We start from the raw sequence: 24,990 nt of genomic DNA, 5'->3' as shown, positions 1-24,990 counted from the left end.
AAAAATAAGTTCTCATATTTGTAAACTGATATAGCAAATATAGATTATGGAATGTTTCTAAACTCAAAGATTTATTTATATACCTGGAAGTCTCCTGGATTATTTTTATCTCTATCATCACATTTTCAAAACCCAAATTTCTAATAGGAAATAAAAGTAAATAAAAGTAGGTTATTTTTAGGGAGAAAAAGTTGCTTCAAATTATTCCCTGTTGATCTCAAGTACTTAACACAGTTTCTACAATGTCTAACATTCTCCCAAGGAATAACTACTACCCTGAGCTCTTTACACAGTAACATCATGATCTTTTTTAGCAAAAAGCAATAGACTGTGATTATTGAGGTATTATTTCCCATGAGTCCTCAATAAGATGCACTAGAGAAAGCTAATCAGTAGTTTCGTCTGTTTCTTATTATCAACATGATAGTATGATGCATGGAAATGTACAGGTTTCTTTTGGGGAGAAAAGTGACATTTCTTTTTGGAAAAAAGAATTCACCTAAATTATTTTAAAAGGTTCTCAGTTTAATTTATAATTTTTAAGCTATAAAATTACTTTTGAAGAAAATAGGTTATATTGACAAGTAGTATTTCAACTCATGTAAAACCCAAGTCACAGACTTCAAGACTGGGTTGTGGAGATAAACCTGAGATAACTCAAAAAAAAAAAAAAAAAAAAAAAAAAAACAAGTGATGATTTATTTGGAATGATCATCCTAAAATGTTAGAAACATATAGTAAAAGCCATCTGTTTCTACTGAATTAGGGTCATCCTAAAATGTTAGAAAAATATAGTAAAAGCCATTTGTTTTTACTGAGTTAGGGTACTGTGTGCTGCGGACTGAGGAAGGATAGAATAAGAGAAGTATATTTTGGGATTTATAAATTAATGTGAGAGCAAAAATGAGACAATGGTCAGAATCTCTCATAGAAGTTAAATCATATAACCCTTTGAGAGGTACAATAAAAGATAAATGAATTAGTAATATTACAAAATAAATGATCCTAATTTTAACAATAAAATATCCTGTGGTCATTTACACATTACATTTTACAGAAACATTTTTTAGAATGTTTTCATTGTAAAGTAGTAGCTCCAAAATTGAAACTCTATAAGCTCTGGAGATGACAGGTCTGGATTTAAACCTTGGTTTCTGAATGTATGAATTATGTGACTTTAGAAAATCACTGAGCTTCTCTGCATCTCAGTTTTCAGAAAAAAATATAAAATTTAGGGTGTGATTATCGCTATTAGCTATATGTATAATAGAGCACTGGTACACTTTTGATACTAAATGTGATCTACACTGTCATTTTCATATTCTTTGAAAATGCACCAGAATTACACCTCTAGTTTACCGAGGAGACAACAAAGCTTCAAACACTTTATCACCTCCTCCAAAGTTATCTACCAGTTTCCCTCTCTCCTGACCTCTAAACAGTTGACCATAGAACTCTTCTAAAAGGCCTGTGAGGCATTATAGAATTTATGATGGTATTTCCAGGTTTGGGATGGAGGGGGTAGGTGTAGCATACTAAGATTGAGAGAAATACTCCAGTGAAATTGAGTATGTGTGATGACTCTATTTTCTTTTCCTATAAATTTATTTTTTATTGGTGTTCAATTTGTCAACATATAGAATAACACCCAGTGCTCATCCCGTCAAGTGCCCACCTCAATGCCTGTCACCCAGTCACCCCCACCCCCCACCCACCACCCCTAGTTCGTTTCCCAGAGTTAGGAGTCTTTCATGACTCTATTTTCTATGTGAATTCAGGAAGAAACCAAAGTCGTCTATCATTAGGATTGGCCAGTGATAAAAATGACACACTTTAGAAAAATAAGAAACACTAGACCACCACCTGTCAAAGTGTGGCTCACAGATCCCTGAGTGTCTTTTTAATATTCTGTATGACAAAATGCTAGGTACACACATAAAGGACTTCTGCTACATATTAAAATATAATGGATGACTTGAAGGAAAACATTTGCACTACAGTTTTTGTTGTCAGCTGAACTAGCTGTTCTTTAAATGGAGTGACATTTTTATTTTTATTTTTTATATTTTCATAGCTTAATTTTTTTACTAATAATAAATTTATTTTTATTGGTGTTCAATTTGCCAACATACAGAATAACACCCAGTGCTCATCCTGTCAAGTGCCCCCCTCAACGCCCATCACCCATTCACCCCCACCCCCCGCCCTCCTCCCCTTCCACCACCCCTAGTTCGTTTCCCAGAGTTAGGAGTCTTTATGTTCTGTCTCCCTTTCTGATATTTCCTACCCATTTCTTCTCCCTTCCCTTCTATTCCCTTTCACTATTATTTATATTCCCCAAATGAATGAGAACACATAATGTTTGTCCTTTTTAGTTGAAAGAATAACTTGTATAAACTGTGGTTATTATGAGTTAAATAATTGGCAGATACTTTCTCCAAAATGAGTGAAGTCTTTCACAAAAGAAAAAAAAAATGTGATAGTATTTGCTGGCAATAATAAAATTTGAACTTTCAAAAAGAAACCAGAACGCTAGAAATCATATTCTCTACTGTAAGTTAACCAGCTTTCCAATCCTTGCATGCTTTCTGAGAGTTTGGTAGCCCTATCAGCTATGGATTTTTGACTCTGTATATTGAAAAGATGTTACAAAACTATATATGAGTATATAATCCTTTCAATGTGCAAGACAGAGCAATGGATTTGAAGGTAACAGCATACAAGAAAGTTGATTGACATGGTTTCAGATTTTTCAATGCCACTAACCCTAAAGAAACTATAACTTGTTGAGTATCCTCAGTCATCTGAAATCCCATTGTAAATATCCCTCCCTTATCCAAATACATGTCTGTGTGAGACTGAACTCTTCATCTCCTTCAGACAAAACTTCAAATTACAACAAATTGAATGCAGAAGTAATTATGAAAATAATCATCTAATTAGCCAGACATTAAGAAGATCTCCAAAAATGGAAAACACAGTCATCTCACTACACTATTTTGTCTTGGAAAATAGTTGTTTTTCACAGAGAATGTCATTTATCTTAACATGTGTTTATTATTGTCATTTTAGATGAATTAACTTTTTTTTTCAAATATGGTTTCTAATATGTAAATAGATAAGTAGGCATAACACATATAAACAAAAGTGCTTTGGTATCCCCAATGATTTGTAAGAGATTGTAAGGAGGAAAGTTTGAGAACTATCCTTCTAGGTCAGGGTTGGCAATTTTTTTTTTTCCTGCAAAGGGGCAGATAGTATATATTGTAGGCTTTTCAGGCCATAAAAATCTCTGTTCCAATTATTCTGTTCTGAACAACTCTGTTCTGCAGTTGTGCAGAAACAGTCATAGATAATACATAATCATGATGTATGTATCATAATACATAATCTGATGAATATGGCTGAGTTCTAATAAAAACTTCTTTACAGAAACAGGTGATAGGTTGAAATTGGCCCACAGACTATAGTTTGCCAGGCTTTACTCTAAATGACTAGAGTTCAGAGAAGATGTAGGGATAAAGATATTCAGAAAACACATAAACTTACTGTGCTCCACAGAGCATTAAGGGAGGTTTACTGATAGAACTGGGTTGAAGAAATCTTTGACAAATGATAAAAGACAGAGTTACTTACTGCTTAGTCAATTATTCAACAGACATTTATAAAGAATTTCCTGAATTCCTCAGTCTAGTCCTGAGGTTGACCCTCCTTTCTCCTGGAGGCAAAGCATGCAGAAGTATCAATTCAAAAATGTAAATCACATAATTACTCCACCATTTGCCGGGCCATGGACAAAAGCAACATCAAAACACAAGACAATAGAATAACACACATAAAAAAAGAATATTTCTCAAAAGGTCTTCATGAATCCTTATGATGAAAATTGCAAATGTATTAAAAAATACAAAAATATTTCAGTAAATGGTGACTCCTACTTTGGCTGTACTTTTTTAGAACTGTCGTATTTGGTATGATGAACATATATTATCAATATCATAATAAAAAATATGGACAATCTAGAAGTCAGTGTCACCTTTAACAGTAAAGCAGGAGATACATTCTCTCATATATAAAAGGATGATTTCTAAAAAAAAAAAAAAGATTTATTTCACCATTATTAATAAAAATAGTTTTGTAAATTCGGTACATATAATACAGAAAATACTAAAAATAAGCCTAACAAATAAAAAGAGCAAGGTAACAAAACTTTTAGCAGAATAAAAATGTGCGACAAGAATTATTTTTAAAAATACTTTGAATCTTTCACCCAGAAACTTCACTTCTAGGAAATAATCAAACAAATATTTTTAAAAAGCGTTTATTGCTCTATTATTTTCTGGTATTTATAGCAGTAAGGAAATTGACAGAAACCAAATGTTCAACAATAGTGTAATATTTAAATTGTGATCTCTACTCATTATCACATTATTTCCAATTACATTACTTCTTAAAAAAAAAACATTCCAGGCAAGTTTTTGTGGCAGATTTCTACTTCTTGTCAAGATCACCAATGAATCCTGCTTCCCCATTGTTAAATCCTGTCATCTATTCCAGTTCTTATCTTTCCTATGACTTTTTAGCACCATCAGTTTTGCCACAATAGCTCTTTCCTCCTTCTTGATTATAGTTACTTCTGGGAAGCAAACAAAGCACCACCTCTCTTGCTTTAACCACTGACTCTCCAGCCCACCTGTTCAGTTTCCTCTGCCAGCTCCTCCTCTGCTGGGCTACATCTCTACTTTAGAAAACCATACAGCTTAATTTTTGGTCCCCTTCTCCTCTTTATTTACATTTTTTCTCCTGGTGATCTCATCTGTTTTCATGACCTTAAATATCATCTATATGCCAGTGGCTGCCAAATTCTTTCTCTAGATTCTGACCTCTCTCCTGAACTTCTGACTCATATATTTAAACTGTCTTTTTGACACATTACTTGGATGGTAAATAGACATCTCAAATTTAGTTATCCTGAACTGTTCTCCAGACCTTTCTCCCAACAATGGGAGGGACTCATGTGTGACCAGTGTAGATAGCCTTATAGCCTGAGTCTGGAGAGACACAGTGGCTCATGTTGAGCCTGGTAATCTGTGTTTACAAGTTACTCATTTTTTTAGAAAAGCATCAACACTCTTTTAATTTTTAAAAAAGTAAAGTGTACGGAAAAATTAGAAAATAATATTTCTTATAAACCACTGAATTTAAAGAGAATTAATACTTTTTCTATATATCCTTCAGATCTCTTTAAAAACAGGAAGATAATATTTTTTTAAGAAATATTTTACCTGTTTATTTGAGAGAGAGAGAGAACAAACGAGTGGGAAAAGGGGCAGAGGGAGAGAGAGAAGCCTCCTTGCTGAGGGGAGACCCAGGGCTAGATCCAGGGACCCTGAGATCATGACCTGAGGGCAAACACTTAACCAACTGAGCCACCTAGGTGCGCCAGGAAGATAATCTTACACTACAACTGATCTTTCTCTTTTCACTCCATCCTTTCTACTCTTTTCTCTTCTTTGTGCCCCTCTGCCTCCCCACTCCTCTCTTTTTCCTTCTCTGCCTTTCTATTAATCTAGTGTTGATAAAAATAATTTCTATGTGTTAAAATAGAAACAAAACAGTGGTAGAGTTTAAATAAAATAATTGATAAGATCATATTTATATTACAAAAAAAAATCACTTTAGCTATGAAAGTCAAATTGGGAAAGTGGTAAATTGCATGTGTGTATTTTATTTAGGAAGCTACCACTTTATCACATAGCTGTAGGATAATTTATCACAGATATGGAAGGAAGTAAACAGATGTAAGAAATATTTAGAGTATAAAAATAACCTAATTTGGTGATTGATTAAATATTGATGATTAGTGAGGTGGAAATGCTGGGAAAGACACTAGGATTTTCCTTTTGCATAGAAGCATCATGTGGAATATACAGAGTATGGGCATTAAGATTGGGTGGAGCAGGTTGCTTATACAACATCCTCCCAAATTGCTTGCTGTGGCCCTAGAAAGTGACTAAGAGATGACTCTTTTGGAAGGCAGGTAGCTTTGCAAATCACCTACCTTTTCCTTTCCTACCAGGTTACAATCATGATCTGAAGTGAAGCCCTATAATATAGGACTAAAACATGCTAAGCTCTTCATTGCCTCACTGGGTATAGGGGGAAAAACAATCTTTTTCATAGAATTATTTTCACATGTTTTTCCCCCAAAAGTAAACAAACTTTAATTTTGTTGGAGGAGAGGGTAAATATTTTAAATTACAAAAAAAAGGGGGGGTGCATTTGTATATAAAATGCAATTTCAAATTTCTCCATGCCTGTGAGTGCATCTATAAATAAAATATGCCTCAATAATATAAATGATTATTATTTGGTTAAGGGATTTCAGTTCATTGTTGTTGTCATTAATTTTTCTTTATTTAAAAAAATCCCTAAATTAGTGTTTCCATTATAATTAGAATAAAAATAAGTTGTGTTAAATTCCTAGCTACATTTGTATTATTTCTGTGACCATGGGCTATTTCACTAGTCTCCAAGCCCTAGTGAGTTAGGGACAAACAGAGCGAGGCAGGGCTAGGTAGGAGGCCATGGAAGTAGGCTCACAAAAATCCCCAAAATGCTGAGGTGTAAGGAAACCAGAGATAAGGGGACAAGCCAGATAGCCCTGCCCTAAGGTGTGGGTGAGGAGGGTGTCTTGTTATAACAGTTATTCGTGACCAACAAAGAAAAAACAGACCCCAAAGAAGTAAGCCATTAAAGATGTTATCACCAGTCTTAACTCAAATCAAGACACACAAGAATCTCCAGGCCACAAGCTTCCCATTTAGTTCTCACTAAAAGACTGACACTACAAGCCCTCAGTGGCAACCCTGTCAGGACCCCTCTCGCTCCTGAGAGCTTTTTCTGTATCTTTACTTAATAAACGTCTATCCTTTTACTCACTCTGCTATATTCGCGGGATTCATTCTTCGACTCCGTGAGTAAACAACCAAGCTCTCCAGGATCACTAGGATATTTATCTGTAATTAAGGACAATAATATTTGTATCACATAATTGTTTTGAGGGATTATTTAGATCCTGCATGTAAAGTACATATCTATACTGGCTTATGAATACACTCCCTGATAATCACTGCTATCTCTGCTGTTTGCTATTGTTATTACTGTTATTATATTACTGTTATTATATTAATGCCATTAGTATTCACATTTTTAAGTTAAGATTTTATTTATTTATTTGAGAGAGAGTGAAAGAGAGCAGGAGCTGGGCAGGGCCAGTGGGAGCAGAGGGAGAAGCAGCCTCCCCACTGAGCAGGGACTCCATCCCAGGACCCTGAGATCATGTCCAAGGCTAACACTTAAACAGCTGAGGCACCAGGTGCTTATTATTCAAATTTTTAATATGACTTTGTTTTCTTATTCTAAAACTTAACTAGGAAGTCTGAAGTGTTTGAACCAAGAATTAGATAAAATCACAAGATAAATATGTGCTTCTACATGAGATATGAGAGGAAGGTGATTTGAAGCAATTTGGTAGGTAAAACATTGAAAGATCACTTAAATATTAAACCTCACAGGTATATTTGATGTATATTGCAAAATATCAGGAGACATTTTATGGTAAACACAAATTTTCAAAGCTATCTCATTTGTAGTAGTCTGAAACTGCACAATTCACACATTAAACCCCCCTTTTATAATGTGTATAATACAGTTTTTGCAGCTATCTTCCTAAAGGAAAGTTATGATCAAGTTACTTCCTTACTTTGATAACATTTTCTATCACTTTCAATTTTCCATAGAATAAAACCAAATTCTTCAGTGTGGAGCTTGATTTCCTCCAGCTCAACTAGCTTTTAGTGCCATTTCTTTCACTATACTTAACTCTACATGCTTTTTGCTTCCATTATAAAAGCCCTGTATGCCTTGGCTAACATGATTGCCTCCTAAAATATCACCACCACGTACTCCTAATCTTTGCTTGTCAAAAATCTTACTTGTTCTTCAAGATACAGATCAAATGTTACTTCTTTTTCCAAACAGTCCCAGATTTCCCCACTGTGGTAATAAATACCCAAATTCCAATGGTCTTTTTTATTTGGTTATTGCGATATGTATTATATATCTATTTTACCTTAACAAAGGTATATTCTTTCTTTAACCTCATTATAAGCTACTTAAAGCTGCCCCTTCCATCCAGTGCAAACATGCATGCTGTTTTGCATATTTAGTCCCACAATTAGAGTTTGTTAAATTCTTTTCATAAGTGATTTACCCACTTACTCTATCAAAGTAAGTTCTTTCATCTTCATAATGAGGGAGTTGGAGATTATCTCTAATGCTCCTTCCAAATTTAGTGTAACATCATGGAAACAGTGAGCTGTCCTCTCTCCAAACAAGAACTGGGTAATAAGATTGCCTCTGAGAGCTAAATCACAACACAATAGATGTAATTAGCCATCTGTTGGGAGTAACTCAAACTGTCTCTAAATGTATTACTGAAAAGTTTTGGAATTCCTAAGTCCCCCATCAAAGTGGCCTGTAATCATCTCAGGATGCAGTATTGGAATGGAGCAGTAATTTAAGTAGAAACTTAATCGACTACATAAAATCTGTGTGGAGAAAGGCAGTCCATACTTTTTGCAACTAGGTGCTTAGAAAAGGTAAACCCAAAGAGTCAAATCTGGACAGAGTGGATAGAACTTTTGAGAACAAGCTCATGAATTAAACCCATTTGATTCTAAGGGCTATTATTATCAGCATGGGCAAATTTTTCCATTCTTCTTCTTTTTTTTATTTGCTTTATTTTATTCTCACCAATGTAGTTGGATTCTCATACAGATTTTCATAAAAGATGCAATAATGATGGCAATACTACCACAACCATTTCAGTTAGTGAAGAAATATTTATATTCCAGAAGCTGAATATGCAACTAGAATAAAAGTAAACCTCTGCTTGAAAATTCAGAAAAACATTTGAAATCTCTCTCCTGCATCACCTCAAGCACATAAACACTGGCATTTACCATATGGCAGAACAGTCTTGAATGGCCAGATAGTTGCTTTAAAATAATTATCTTTGGTTTCTTCTGCTTTATCCAGGTAGTTACTTTTAGTCAGGTCTTCATAATTTCCTTCAATCAAAATGCTGAAATTATACCTGTAATTCTGAGAGCGTCTCCAAAAGTGGAAATTGTAATTGACTGTATAATTTGTCTATGAAGAGAAAAACGATAATTTTCTTGAAGATAGACATCAAAATCTGCCCTCTTACTATTCACCTTGGGGTTTCTAAGGGCTATATACACAAGTTCAAAGCAAGTTCAAAACATACTCGTTTTGGAAAAGCTAGAGACATACATTTTTTCTTGGCCAAACAAGGAAACTAATGACACTCAAATTGGCTGTAAATCCAATTGCTGTATATAGCTTCTGTTTGGGAAAATATTCTAAAATCTGTAGCATTGTTCATGTAATAATGAAATTTATGCTATGTTTCTTGTGTTAAATAAAGAGTATTCTGGCTTATAGGTTTGCTATGAATGTATAAATAATAGCACCAGAGAGTTATGAAATCAATATCCTGGATTTACTATCAATAATTTTAGATAAAAAATATTGTTGGAAGACTAGTGTCTGGGACATGGTATAGACTCAATATTTCTTGATGAAGGGATAAATGTGAGATTTTTTTACTATAACATGCTCATACCATGAGATAATAAAATTACCCCTAAGAAATTATTTTGCAATAGATGAGGAAACTGAATTTTAGGAAGAAAAAGTTCCAAGTATCCAGCCCTAGGAAAACCAACTATGAAGTGGGAGAGTGGAGTCTCAAGACCAGATTAGCTGGATTCAGAGCCTACCTTCTTTTCCCAATGCCTATGTACCAGAATTACTCCTTTTCCCCTTCCAAATCTTTATTTCAATATTGTTTTAAATAAAACTGCTACTAGAGAATAGTAATTAACAAATATCTTTATACCTATTCAGGCTGCACCATAAACTGCAGTAAATTCACTTTTCTAACAATGCAAGATTGATAGAAAGTATGCAAAATTAAGCCACATCCAACCTAAGTCTCTTCTGACATAATTTTTGATCACTGATTTATGACATATGTAGTTATATATCTTAGTCTTACCTCTGTCATTATCATCACCATCTTGTCTTACATGTATTAATTGTATACATTTATAATCTATAAGGTTATAAATTTGGCTTTGTTTTTGTTTTTGTTTTGCATGGAACCCAACATGGGCCTTGAACTCACAACCCTGGGATTGAGAGCTGGACACTTAACAGAATGAACCACCCAGGAGCCCCATTAGGTTATAAGGTTTTTACAGCCTATGAAAAAATTTCACAATTATGCCAAATGGCATAATTCCTACAATAACCATGGTTCAGAAATATAATTGCCATTTTATGGATAAATTTGAAGCAGAAGAGCTAGGTTCTTGTCTCATGGTGTTGAAGAATCATTCTCACTAAGGAGTAAAGTGATATAAGTTTATTAGGTACAGAAAAAGCTCTCAAGAGTGAGAGGCGTCCCAACAGTATTGACAATATGGGCCTCTACTGACAATCTTTTATTTAGAACTGACAAGGGAGGGACACCTGGGTGGGTCAGCAGTTGAGCATCTGCCTTTGGCTCAGGGTGTGATCCCGTTTTGGAATCTAGTCCTGCATCGGGCTCCCTATGAGGAGCCTGCTTCTCCCTCTGCCTCTCTCTCTGCCTCTCTCTCTGTGTGTCTCTCATGAATAAATAAATAAAATCTTAAAAAAAAAAAAAAAAAAAGAACTGACCAGGGAGCTTGTGGCCTTATCATTTTCTTGATGTCCTGGTTTGAGTAATGACTGGTGATAACATCTTTAATGGCTTCCTTATGAGTCTGATTGTTCTTTGTTGGTCACAGCCATTGTCATTAAAGCACATGCATGCACACACACACCATCCTCCCCACCCACACTTAGGGCATGATGGTCTGGTTTGTTCCCTTATCTCTGGTTTCCATACATCTCAGTATTTTTAGGATTTCCATGAGCCTGATCCCATAGCTCCCTATCTCTCCCTGCCTAGCCTGCCTGTCCCTTACTCAAATTTTGAGATTCAGAGAATTTAAGACATTCGACTAAGATTTAAATTAGGTTCTATAGGGTTTTAGAAACTTGGTTCCCCACATACCTACTGCCTCTATTTGTGATTCAAGAAATACATAATGGTACCATTTTATAACCTTTCTCAAAAGACCAGCAATTAAAATCTCAACATTTGCCTTTTTTAAGAAAAGATTTTATTTATTTATTCATGAGAGACACAGAGATAGAGAGAGAGAGAGAGAGAGAGAGAGAAAGAGAGAGAAAGAGGGAGAGAGAGGCAGAGACACAGGCAGAGGGAAAAGCAGGCTCCATGTAGGGAGCCCGATGTGGGACTCGATTCTTGGTCTCCAGGATCAGGCCCTGGGTTTGAAGGCGGCACTAAACTGCTGAGCCTACCCAGGCTGCCCTAACATTTGCCTTTTTATGGGAAGGTGGATTTGGATGCTAAGTGGACTGCTTAAAAGATTAGCCATTTCATAAAAGCATGAAAAATCTCCTAGGCCTGCCATGAATGACCTTTCTTAATTCTCTTTATACATTGCCTATGCTTTTCCAAGCTCTAGCTATATTTTGAATCATCACATATCCTATTTCTTCCTCTAAATTTTAAAATTCGTTGCCTTTGCATGTTGGATGTCACAAAGTCAAAACCAAGTTCTAATTGGTTTTATTTTGAGTCTTGGCCCACTCAGATGGGAGTGCAATAAAGCAAACCTATCTGAAGAGTATCATTATTTATTATTGCTAAACCACATAAAAATGATAACATAAAAATGATACTGAGGAAATCTGATTTAAAAACAGTTATTGAGTACCTATTAAGACACATGATTTGTGCTAGATGTTTTCAACAAACAAAACTAATGATTTCAATTGAAGGGTGGTAGAATGCCATCCTAAAATATTACACTTTGGCATAAGGATTATGTTGATCTGAAGGTAATTGAGAAGAAGAAGAAGATATAAGAAAATCTCTCTGCTTTCCCCTATTTGTCTAAAAGTGGCACATAAATCTATAAGGATGTCCATCCTCCTCACTCTACTGAAAGAACAAGTGTTAATACCTGGAGACAACTTTAAACCTTTATCAGTGAAGAAGGCACCCATTAAAATCTGCATAGTAAATAAACCCTAGTGTTCTTTGCCATGGTTTTCCTGGGAATCATACCATAACTGGCCTCTCCCATCCCTTTCTTTCTATTTTATTTAGCTGAAGATGGTATTTATTTATTTTTTATTTTTTTTTTTAATGATTATTTTTTTTAATTATTTATTTATTTATGATAGTCACACAGAGAGAGAGAGAGGCAGAGACACAGGCAGAGGGAGAAGCAGGCTCCATGCACCGGGAGCCCGATGTGGGATTTGATCCTGGGTCTCCAGAATCGCGCCCTGGGCCAAAGGCAGGCGCCAAACCGCTGCGCCACCCAGGGATCCCTGAAGATGGTATTTAAGCCAGAGTTCCCAACCACTTGAGTATTACTCATTTTCCTCAGGATATGTATGTAAAGTATATATGTTAATAAACTTGTTTGCTTTTTCTCTTGTTCATCTTTTATTATAGGGATCTCAATAAAGAACTAAGAATATGAAGTTTAAATCTTCTTCTACACAATCTTCATAAAGTATATATTTCACTTGGAGATTTAATAGAGATGTGTATCTCTTACTGGAACAGCATACTAATGAGAGAATGGGTTGGCAGTTGCTATATTCCTTCAGAGAAGATTACCAACCATTCATGCTTCAGTCATGCATTAGTCACGAATGAGTATGGCTGTATAAAAAAGGATTTGAATAGACATTTCTCCAGAAAAGACATACAAAAGGGGAAGGAAATGGAGAGATCGGAACTCTTGTTGGTAGAAATGCAAAATGCTGCAGCCAGTGTGGAAAACAATATGGGGGTTCCTCAAAAAATTAAAAATGGAAGTACCATATAGTCTAGCAATTCTAGAACTTTTGGGTTTTTATCCAAAAGATTTGAAAGCAGGATCCTGAAGAGATATTAGCACTCCCTTGTTTTTTGAAGTATTATTCACATTAGCCAAGGTAAAAACAACCTAAATATCCATCAATAGATAAAGAAAATGTGGTACATATATACAATGAGATATTATTCAGTCATAAAAAAGAAATACCTGCTTTATTTACAACAACACAGATGAACATGAAGGGCATTATGTTAAATGAAATAAGTCAGACAGAGAAAAGACAAGTGCTACAAGGTATTGCTTATATGTGAAATTGAAACAAACAAATGAGTCAGACTCAGAAGGAGAGAATAGAATGATGGTTTCCAGTGGTTGAGGGGGTGGGGGGAATGAAAAGTTATTGGTCAAAGGCCACAAAGTTTTAGTTAAGCAAAATGAAAAATTTCTTTGAGACCTGCTTACAACACTGTGACTATAGTTGACTACATAATATTATACACTTAAAAATTGTTAAGGGGATAAATATCATGTTAAGAGCTCTTGCCACGATAAAAATGAAAAAAATAAATTGAAAAAATCATCAGGATAGAAAGTAGAAAATTGCTTAGGAGAAGGGAAGGGAACATCATAGCTAATGGATATAGAATTTCAGTTTTGCAGGATAAAAGTCTCCATAGATGGGTAGTGTTGATGATTGTACAATATGAATGTACTTAATGCCACTGAATTATACACTCAGAAATGGTTAAGATAGTGCATTTTATAGCATATGTATTTTACCACTATAAAAAAGAAATTAGGAAAAATATTTAAAAAGTGTAAATTTGGCTTTCTACATCATAATATATGGCCTTTTAAAAATAAAATTTCTTAAAGAAAAACAAACAAGAACACACACAAATAAACAGAATTAGCTTCATTGGTTCAGATCCATGAAGTTAGCTTTAATGGGTAAAGTAGCAACAAAATCAAAGGTCCAATGAACTGAAGGAACCAGAGAATTCTAGTAATGACCTTTAAACTTGAAACTTGCATCTATGAAGCCTAAAACTAGCTACATTGAAACAATGCCAAAGATTTGGGGCAGAGTGAAAATTGATGAATAATACAGATTTTCCCGAAATGACCTAATGTTCATTGGCATGGACTGATGCTCTTAAAATGCATGCTGTGTCATTAATTAAAACTTGGATATTTTATTCTTTTTTTAAAAACTTGGATACTTTATTCTTGAATAAATCCATAACAAGGAGGAAAGTTTCAGAACCCACTAATTTCTGTCTCATCATATATCAGTGTAACTTTATCAATCTAAATCATAAACATTTTATTGCCCATTTGAATGGAAGTAGGAAGTATTTCATAATTTTAAAGAAGTAACTTTCTCATTAAGAGAATCTAATTAAGAATATTAAGTATATTATAACACTAGTAAATTAATTTAACCTAGTTGTGATAAATAAACCATGTATTTACCACACTCACAAACTATCCTATAAAATTACATTTTGCCAATACCTTAAAATTACAGATATCAGGTACTAGTTTTCTTTAGCTTAATGAACAAGAATAATGCTCCATTTTCAGCTTATGGGAAGGTGGCAAAAGAGATAGATCTGGAGTTATCTGTTATTGTCTCTCTTCTTGCCAGAGGGTTTTCCCGGTAAAACATATCTGACCATGATAAAGGGGCCCAGAGACGGTGAAAAGGTAAATGTGCAGAGAAGCAAGAAGTTCAAGTTCTACTGGACATATGTTAGCATAGTATAACAGAAGGCAAATTTCTTTCTCCAGAAAAAGCAGATATTACACATTCTAGAGGTGGAGTCCTGTTATTTTGTTAATACTTAAGTCTCTTATGTTTACAGGTGTTATCTCCTGATCAGTATTGCATTTTTTATGTCTCTGAAAATTTTATTCAAAATATTTATTGAACTTGGATTCAACAAATTTATTCACAAGAGACAAGATAGGGAAACAACGTAAGCTTTTTCCCTAAGCTTTTGAGTGCCTTCCCCTACATTAAACCAAAGCTAGTGCAGCATTTCCTATTCACTTACTAGGGCCATCTTTTGGTCTATGTTTTAGACCAACAACCAAACTCACTGAGCTCCAACATAAAAGGCAGAATCTTTGCTTACTGACCTCATATCAATAAATTCAACCTGATTTAACTTTATGTTCCTACCACTGTTATTCTACTCACTTAATATCCATTGCCATCCATCTTCCTTAGAATTCTGTCTCTATAAATTATAAAACACAAGTAGTTCTTTTGCAGTGTAGTACATATCCTCATGGTCCATACTTTATACTTCACAATTACAGACCTGCTGGGATGTGAATCTAGTTATCTAGTAGCAAGACCGATGTGAAGCTGTGTCCTGAGGAATAACTAGTATGGCCTTTCTTGCCTGACAACTGCCTCAGGAAGGGTATTACAATCCTCAGGCAATGCTGAGTAATCATCTCAGATGAGGGTGCGGAATGCTCTTCTGCAGGCAAAGAAGACTCATCAGAATTTAAGGGCTCAGGTTACCCCATCACTGTATTCCCCATCATCTTCTTTCCAATTTTCAGCATCCCATTTCTTCTCAATCTGTACTCTCACTTTAACAGAGGCATCCTGTGAGACTGGAAGTTCAGTATACATTATATAACTCATCCACTTGCAAGTTAGAATTTGGTTTTGATTTTTCCCAAACTCATGCCTGAGATTATAGGATATAGGGTCTTCCTCTTCAGGGTACACACACAGCTTTCAGATCACTTATGTGAGACTTGAGCTGGGAATTTCAATCCTTGTGTTCATCCCGTTCTTTCCCCATTTTCTCTAGTGACAGGAGGAAAAGTTAGACAATTTCATTATATTTATGAGTTTGCCAAAAATGTTTGAAAGTATCACCCAGCTGCTTGCTTCTCAGAAGGAAGTATTTTAGTCAGTATTTCGTCTCTCCAGTAGCCATCCTGTTTACATATGAAAATACAGTCATATGCACTCTTTTTGCATAACAACTTCTTTTCAAATGTCATTTTCAAAGACTGTTGAGACACGTGAGGCCTTAAATGCAATTTAACAAGGTCAGTAGGGTAGATCACTCTCCCTGGGAAGCTTCCTTGCAAAGCTCTTTTATCTGAACCAGTTGCCTTTCCTCATACATTGTGTATTGTAGTGTTTCTTTGCACAAGAGTAGAGCAAATTCATTGTAGCCATGCCACCAAATAGGTATCAGGATGTAAAAAATTTAATTTTTCTAGAGTTATGTATACATTGTCCTACAGGGCTATCTGGCAGATGTTATGTTCATTCAGCAGGAGGATTGCGATATGCAATAGAGAGAGGGTTCAACAGTCTGTAAGTAAGAAGTTAGAGACAAGCTTAACATGAACAGAAGCCAGAGCTTCTTGCATTTGCTGGAAGTCATTATGACTTTGCCTCATCAATACAAAAGAGAGAGAGAGAGAGAGAGAGAGAGATGCCAGTTCAGTAATAGATACACTTTAAGAGTTGCCCATATAAAAAATCCACAAAATGAACATAGGATATCAGTGGATGTTTTAAAAAAATATTATGAGACATTTTGTATGCTGAAGTATTAGTTACCACTGTCATCCTTTAGTATTAACAATTCTTAATTCTTTCCACTACATTGCCAGAATATACAAAGTGAGCTGCAAATACTAGTTTGCAGTTGTCAAACCAAGGCATTATAAAAATCCTCATGTGTAAAGTAATATTCTGTTTTAAGTGGTGCATTCAAAAACAAAATGAATGTGCAAAAGCTTTTTATTTGATGTAGTTCCAATAGTTTAATTTTTGCTTTTGTTTCCCTGCCTTAGAGACATACTTAGAAAACTATGTTGCTATGGCTGATGTCAAATAAATTACTGCTTATGTTCTCTTCTAGGATTTTTTATGATTTCAGGTCTCCTTTTTAGGTCTTTAATTCATTTTCAGTTTATTTTCCTATAGGGGATTAGAAAGTGGTTCAGTTTCATTCTTTTGCATGTAGCTATTTGGTTTCACAGCACCATTTGTTGAAGAAAATGCCTTTTCCCCATTGTGTATTTTTGCTTCCTTTTCATAGATTAATTAAACATATGATCACAAATTAATTTCTGGGCTCTTTATTCTATTCTATGATAGAATTCAAATGATCTATTTGTCTATTTTTGTGCCACTACCATACTGTTTTGATTACTACAGCTTTGTAGTCTATCCTGAAATCTCTAATTGTGAATTCTCCAACTTTGTTCTTCTTTCTCAAGATTGCTTTGGCTATTCAGGGCCTTTTGTGGTTCCATACAAATTTTAGGATTATTTGTTCTAGTTCTGTGAAAAATGTTATTGGGAGACACTTGGGTGGCTCAGGGGTTGAGCACCTGCCTTTGGCCCAGGACGTGATCCTGGAGTCCAGGTATCAAATGCCACATCGGGCTCCCTGCACGGAGCCTGCTTCTCCCTCTGCCTATGTCTCTGCCTCTCTCTCTCTATGTCTTTCATGAATTAATAAATAAAATCTTTAAAAAAAAGAAAAATGTTGTTGGTATTTTGATAGGGATTGCATTACATCTGTAAGTGGCTTTGGGTGGAATAGAAACCATCAATAAAACAAAGAGACAACCTACTGAATGGGAGAAGATATTTGCAAGTGATATATTCAATAAGAGATTAGTATTCAAAATATATAAAGAACTTACATAATTCAACATCAAAAAACCAATCTGACCAAAAATAGGTAGTGGACTTGAATAGACATTTTTCCAAAGAAGACATGCAGATGGCCAACAGATACATGAAAAGAAGCTCAACATCACTCTTCATCATGAAAGTGCAAATCCAAACCACAATGAGATATCACCTCACACCTGTCAGAATGGCTAAGATAAAATAACCATAAAATAAAACAATAACAACCAAAAAAAAAAAAAAAAAGCCAAAAGAAAACAAGAAATAAGTGTTGGTGAGGATGTGGAGAAAAAGGAACTCCCACATGCTGTTGGGAATATAAATTGGTATAGCCACTGTGGAATATCATATTAAAGTTCCTCAGAAAATTAAAAGTAGAAATGCCATATGACCCAATAATTTTAATATTGGGTTATTTACCCAAAGTAAGGAAAAACACTAATTCTAAAAGATATTTGAGTCCCTATGTTTATTGCAGCATTATTTACAATAAGCCAACAAATGGAAGCAAACTAAGTGTCCATCAACAGTTGAATGGATAAAGAAGATGTGGTTTATATACAACAATGGAATATTACAGAACCATAAAATGATGAGATATTGCAATTTGTGACAACATGGATAGATCTAGAGGGTAACACGGTACATGAAATAAATCAAGCTGAGAAAGACAAATACTATATGACTTCACTCATATATGGAACCTAAAAACAAAACAAATAAATAAGCAGACAAACATAGAGCAGAATAAGATGTATAAATACAGAGAATATACTGAAGGTTACCAGAGGAAAGTGGGGTGGGCAAAATGGGGAAAGGTGTGTGGGAGATGCAGGATTATAGTTAAGGAATGAATATGTCACAGGAATAAGAGGCACAGGATAGAGAATATAATCAATAGTATAAGAGCACTGTATGGTGACAGACGGTAGCTATACTTGTGGTACGCATAGCATAATGTGTAGAGATGTTGAGTCACTACAATGTATACTTGAAGCTCATATAACATTGTGTGTCAACTAGACTCAAAAATTTTTGTAAAAAATATCAAAACAAAATAAAATGATATTCCAGGGAGAGTGGAAATCTTTGTTTCCAGAAGAAATCAAAGTAAAGTAATGATCCAAGACATTAAAGAATGTTTTGAGAATGGACGAGATTTTCTAAAATACTGTACATGGAAGTGCATGTTGGTACTATCTTTCTGGAAAACCAACTGGCATTTTATTGTAAAAAAATTGACAAATATACTTGAAACTAATATAACATTATGTGTTAACTGTACTGGAATTAAAATTAAGCACTTAATAAAAAATAAATTTTGAAAAATAAAAAGTAAAAAAAGTAAAAAACGGACAAAATATTCATCCTTTTTCTCTAGATCATTTAAATTCTCAAAATTTACTGTAAGAGAATAACTGGGATTATATTCAAGTTTTAGAGAATGATGATGTACTTCCCAAAATTATTTATAATAACAAAGAAGAAGAACTAACATTAAAAAAAAGAACTAATATTAATGTTGAAAAGGAGAGAAATGTTTGAATAAATGACATATAAGTGACTAGGCAAACATATTTCAAATAATATTCAATGGTATGGGTATGTAATAATAGGGAAAATATTTTACAGTGACATTTTGAAAATTAATATTTCTAATACATGAATACATTAATGAGCTTTCATGTCTATTTCTGTAGAGTAGGATCATGAATAAGTTCAGTTTTCTTCATGTTTTCCAAATTTCTATAATGACATGTATTACTGTTAGAAATAGTTAAACACGTGGTGATTTCTAGAACACTTTTACATGTTCACATGACAAGGAGCTAGATATTGTACTCATAAGAATAATTCCAAGAAGCAAGTAACTGGAAATAATAATCAAAGTCCACCAACTTCAGGACAAGTATCTAAGAAAGCTGTGTTCTAATCAATATTCTTTAGGGTTGGTCCTGTCAAAGGAAACACAAGATGTTCTTCTGGTTATTACCTCATTGCAATTTCATATTTTTCACCATCCAATAACCTCAAATCTTGAGCAAATTACAATGTTGAATATTTAATCACCTATATGTTCATGCACTGCTTTTTAAGTCAGGCAAATAATCAAATTCAGGACACTGACACTATTAAATTTGGGCAGATCTTGGACTTCCTACAACATCTCAATGCAAACTTTTGATTTATTCTGTTTCTATTAAAAATATTTGATTTATTCTGGTGTCATTCAAAAGGAAAACAGTTTAGGCAACACAGGTTGAAAAAAGGGCCCAATGTGCCACCAGAATAATTATAATTTGGTCATGTTTTTATATGGATAGAATAAAGTGAATGTTAAAATCAATTTGAGGTAGGATCATTAAACCTAAAATTGGAACTCAAAGTGAGATAAAAGCTGACACATTCTGAGATATTAGAAATATGATTACATGGGAAACAAGGTTTATTAGTTTGGATTCATTCCTGGAATGACATTTTTCAATGTCTTGTGCAGTAATATAAATTGTTCTATTCTAATCACCTTCAGGGTGCTGACCAAGAGGCAAAGAGAGTGTGATGTAATGATATACACACATGTATGTATGTATACACACACATATCTTAGGTATTATTGTATCATTATTTTATTTTATTATTTTATTTTATTTTATTTTATATTTTTTATTGTATCATTTTGGATAACACTGTATTATTCCAGATAATATTGTATTGTTCTGGATAATGCAGCTAATAATTGTTGTATTACTATATCTAGATAATGTGTACTATACTAAATAACATATGTAGAAATTTAAGTTTTTTATCAGAAAGACATATTGACAGGATGCCTGGGTGTCACAGTCAGTTAAGCATCCAACTCTTGGTTTCTACTCAGGTCATGATCTCAAAGTCCTGAGATTAAACCCTGCATAGGGGTCTGCACTCAGTGCAGAGTCTGCTTAAGACTCTTTCTCTCTGCCCACCAGCCCCCAGACCCCCTTTCTCTCTCTCAAAGAAATAAATCTTTAAAATAAAAAGACATATTGACTGTAATTTCTAGTAACCAGGCATTCTTTATATTTGATAGTGTAAAATAACATGGGGTTCTTATTTTTAATTAGGTTAAAGTAGACAGTACAAGGTAAAATTTCATCAATGTTGTGTTGATTATAATTAAAATACTATATATACAGCATATGTATAAATATATATTTATGTATATTACTATATATATGTTATATATATATTATATATGTATATATGTTTTAATGGATTAAATATACATTCCTGCATGTGTGTGTGTATGTAACACAACACTAAATTATAGCCAGTAACTCAATTACAGTCACTGTTAATGGTGGAATGTTTGTGTCCTTCCACCCCCCAAACTGCTATGTTGAAAACCAATCCCTGAAGTGAAGGCTTTTGGAGGTGGTCCTTGAGAAGGTGATTAGGTCATGAGGGTAGAGCCCTCACAAAGAGTTGGTGTCCTTATAAGAGCCTAAAGAGACAGAATTCTTCACCTCTACTCTCTGAAGGCACAATAAGAAGGGGACTGGGAACCAGGAAGTGGGCGCTCACCAGACAAAGAATCTGCCAATGCCTTGATATTGGACTTCTCAGCCCCAGCTGTGAGAAAAGAATCTCTGTTGTTTACAAGAACCGCCCCCTTGTCTATGGTATTTGGTACAGCAGCCCAAACAGACTAAGACGTTGCTCCTTAGAATAGTCATCCTCAAAGATGGAGACACCATACAAGGAAAACTAAACTCTACATAGTTTCTCCAGCACTAAGTTCCTTAGGAGTGGATGCCTCAAAATGCAGGGCTAACTGCAGAATAAGCAGTTTCTCTAGAGCCTGCTTCTTTCCATATATATGACTTCCTGCAGTGCCATGGCTGCTCCAGCATACAGGTCTTAGAGGACAGGGTGGTTGACAAAGCTCAGAGGCCAACACGTTCTCTTGGCACTCTCCGTTGGGTGGTTTTGTAGTAACGCCAAAGTTTTGAGACACTTTCCTGTGCATGGCTTTCTCTGGTGCCCAGAGGGCAAATTTCCAGCAAGTTCTGCCAGTATAGATCTAAGTTCTGGGGGATGAGTGGGGAGACTTTCCCTTGATTGCTATAGCCCAGTCCTAGAGTAGTGGCTGCATCTTATATCTTATATTTGCATCCCCATATTCTTTTTCTCTTTATTTCTCTCTACCTCTCATTAGCCAATTTCTCTTCAACTTCTTGTTATAGTTAATCATTCTTTATATTAAACCTCCCTTGTTCAAAAAACTGTGGTTTCTGGGATCCCTGGGTTGCTCAGCAGTTTAGTGTCTGCCTTTCACCCAGGGTGTGATCCTGGGGTCCCAGGGTCAAGTCCCACGTCGGGCTCCCTGCATGGAGCCTGCTTCTCCCTCTGCCTGTGTCTCTGCCTCTCTCTTTCTCTGTATCTCTCATGAATAAATAAATAAAATCTAAAAAAAAAAAAACAACTGTGGTTTCTCTCTCTCCCTTGGATACTAATGGGTACACAAATGAATAATTACATTGACTATAATACCCAGACTAAAAGTCCTGTTCTGGTTAATATCTAATTATTAATTTCATTTGATATCTCTTACACTAGGTAGATCATGAAACACTGAACATGATACAATCAATTCTGCATCTCATATTTTTATAAGATTATTGACAACCTAAATAAGTTGCTAGGATAGTGTCAGGATGATGAAACACCTCAAACTATGATAAACGTTCATGTGAACTCAGACTCTTACTCTGGACAATTTAGGAGGAAGTGTCTGTTTTTAAATTTGAAGGTTTGTTATGAGACTGGAAAATTAGATTTGTTGTATAATCAATTGAAAAAATGAGTATAATTTATAGGATGATAAATGTTGCTATAATAATAAGAACTTCTAACAATTGGCTGGATTAAAATGGAGTAATAATTTCTCTGTCACTAGAACTGTTTAAATTAAACTCAAGTGCCTGCTTTTCTTAGACATTAGTGAAGGATAATTTGTATCATGAAGTAGATGCCATCTGTAATCATTTTCAATGCTGAAAGTCATGCATTTATGTATCTCTGACTATAATGTGATTGATTACTTTGTAATTCAAAATACTTTGTGAAGGATTTTATCTCTATCTTTCAAGGAGTTTGTGTACTATTTTGCAATCTTGGTTAACATTTATTTCTTGTGATCATAAATTTATGTAGGTCAGTGATAAAAAAAACAGTGCTCAAAGGTATTTTTATTAACTGAAGTTACTTCACCTGAAAGATGCAAGGATTCAACAGCAGCAACATTAAAACCAGAACAACAACAACAACAACAACAACAACAACAACAAAATATATATATATATATACACACACACGTTGGATTTAAATAGTAGGATTTTGTTCCATAAATGCAAAGCTTCTCTCCCCAAATATTATGATTTCAGTATAATCTCATATATGTAATTATTTTTCTTTAATTATATTATTCTGCTAACCTCATTGGAAAAATAAGCACTGATGTGGCTCATGAGACATGTAAGAAATTTCTTAAAGTGTTAGCTAGCAATTCAAGCACGAAAGTGTTTGACTAAACTTTAGAAGTAATTTAAGGATACTGAATAAAATGAACTAGGCTGACACATGTCCCAAATACTGGAGTGACACAAGAGCTTCAATGAACACAAGAACACGAGAACACAAGATCAGATTCAATCAAGAATCTGATCCTACTTCTCATCCTTGCCACTTGTATCATTTTGAATCTTTGTATTATTCTTAGATATTGATGCATTTCTAACTTTTAGGGAAATGCACTATCTTATAATTCATTAACACTATAATGTATTACCTTCAAATATTCCTTCAAGCTCTTTATTATTTTATTATCAAATTCAGAAGTTTAGCACTTTTTCAGTTTTATGTGTCTATTTGATTAAGGTGACCTATACTCAACTAAGCAGGTAGAAACATCTGAATTTACTTGTCAAGTTATTCTCTATCAATAGCTAATTTCAAAAGTCAGGACCCATAAAATATTGCTAAACTGCATTACATGAATCTATGCATATTTTTGCTTATCTCTGAGAATAATCAAAAAACCTTTATTTAATGTCTGGTATAGATAGATTGAGTTATATTTAGCATTGATTATACAAAAGTCAAAATAATTTTTGTTGTCTTTTCCCAAATGGAAGATATCATCTAGTTTGAAAAAAAAAATGACTTGGAAGTCTGAATTACAGGAAAATAGTAGAAGAGTTCTGTTTAATTCACCACGGATCAAAAAGGAAACATAAATATGGCTAGTGTCAGTAGGCCAGCATGTCCTTAAAGCAGACTTTATGTAGGTTACCAGGAAAAAGAATAGGTGAGAGGAAACATTAAATATTGTGCCTGCACAAAATATGGCTACATTTCACCTGAAATGGCTGGAGGCTGATGTAGACATGAAAAAGTGAGATGAGATGAATTTGGGAATATAGGCGATGTTAGGTAGTGAAGCACCTCCTACCCTGACAAGACCTGACTCTGCATTAGTTTCCCATGTCTTTACATAAGGATCAACTAGTGTTTTATTTATGTCAAAAAATCATCCTCAGGTCATTTCTTTACCTTTCATATGTGTCAATATCATAATTTGAAAGTGAATACTTTGAAAAGCACTCACTAAAGAGACAATTTAAAGTTGAAGACAAAGTCTAAGGGCAGTGATAGAGATAATATCATACACCAAAGCCAGTGCAATATAGGGGTAAGCATGACAAGGACTACAGTCAGGCCAAGGGATAAATCTGGGGAATGTATAACCCAAACTCTCCCTCCACCCTTCCATTTATCTCCTAACAATGCTACTCATCTGCCAAACCAAAAAGGAAACTGAAGAACCAAGTAGTCTATAGATGGTAATAGTTTGCTGCTAGTGCATAGAGTGGGGTGGAACATGGTGGAGAGTGATCTGGAGGGGCAAAAGAAGATATCTAGTGCACTATCCTATGTGACATTAAAATCAACAGGAACTTTTAAATCGGCCTTCTAAATTTCTGTATTACTTCTGCATAAATATATTTGGAGAGTTAATATAAATTTTAGTCTACACATAAATGGGATTCATTGAAGATTTTCTGGAAACAAAATGACATGTTTAGATTTGTATTTTAAATTCATCATTTGTAATCTATCTAATGTGGAGTATAGATGAGACAAATCCACTGATCCTCAGTAGTCCAAGCAAATGAAAATAAGCATATGAATTACATGAGTAACATGGAAGACGGCAAG

This window comes from Canis aureus, chromosome 17 (assembly GCF_053574225.1).
Source record: "Canis aureus isolate CA01 chromosome 17, VMU_Caureus_v.1.0, whole genome shotgun sequence".
In the NCBI taxonomy this organism is placed as follows: Eukaryota; Metazoa; Chordata; class Mammalia; order Carnivora; family Canidae; genus Canis; species Canis aureus.
The sequence above is the reverse complement of the archived record's forward strand: the minus strand, read 5'-3'. Positions refer to the sequence as shown.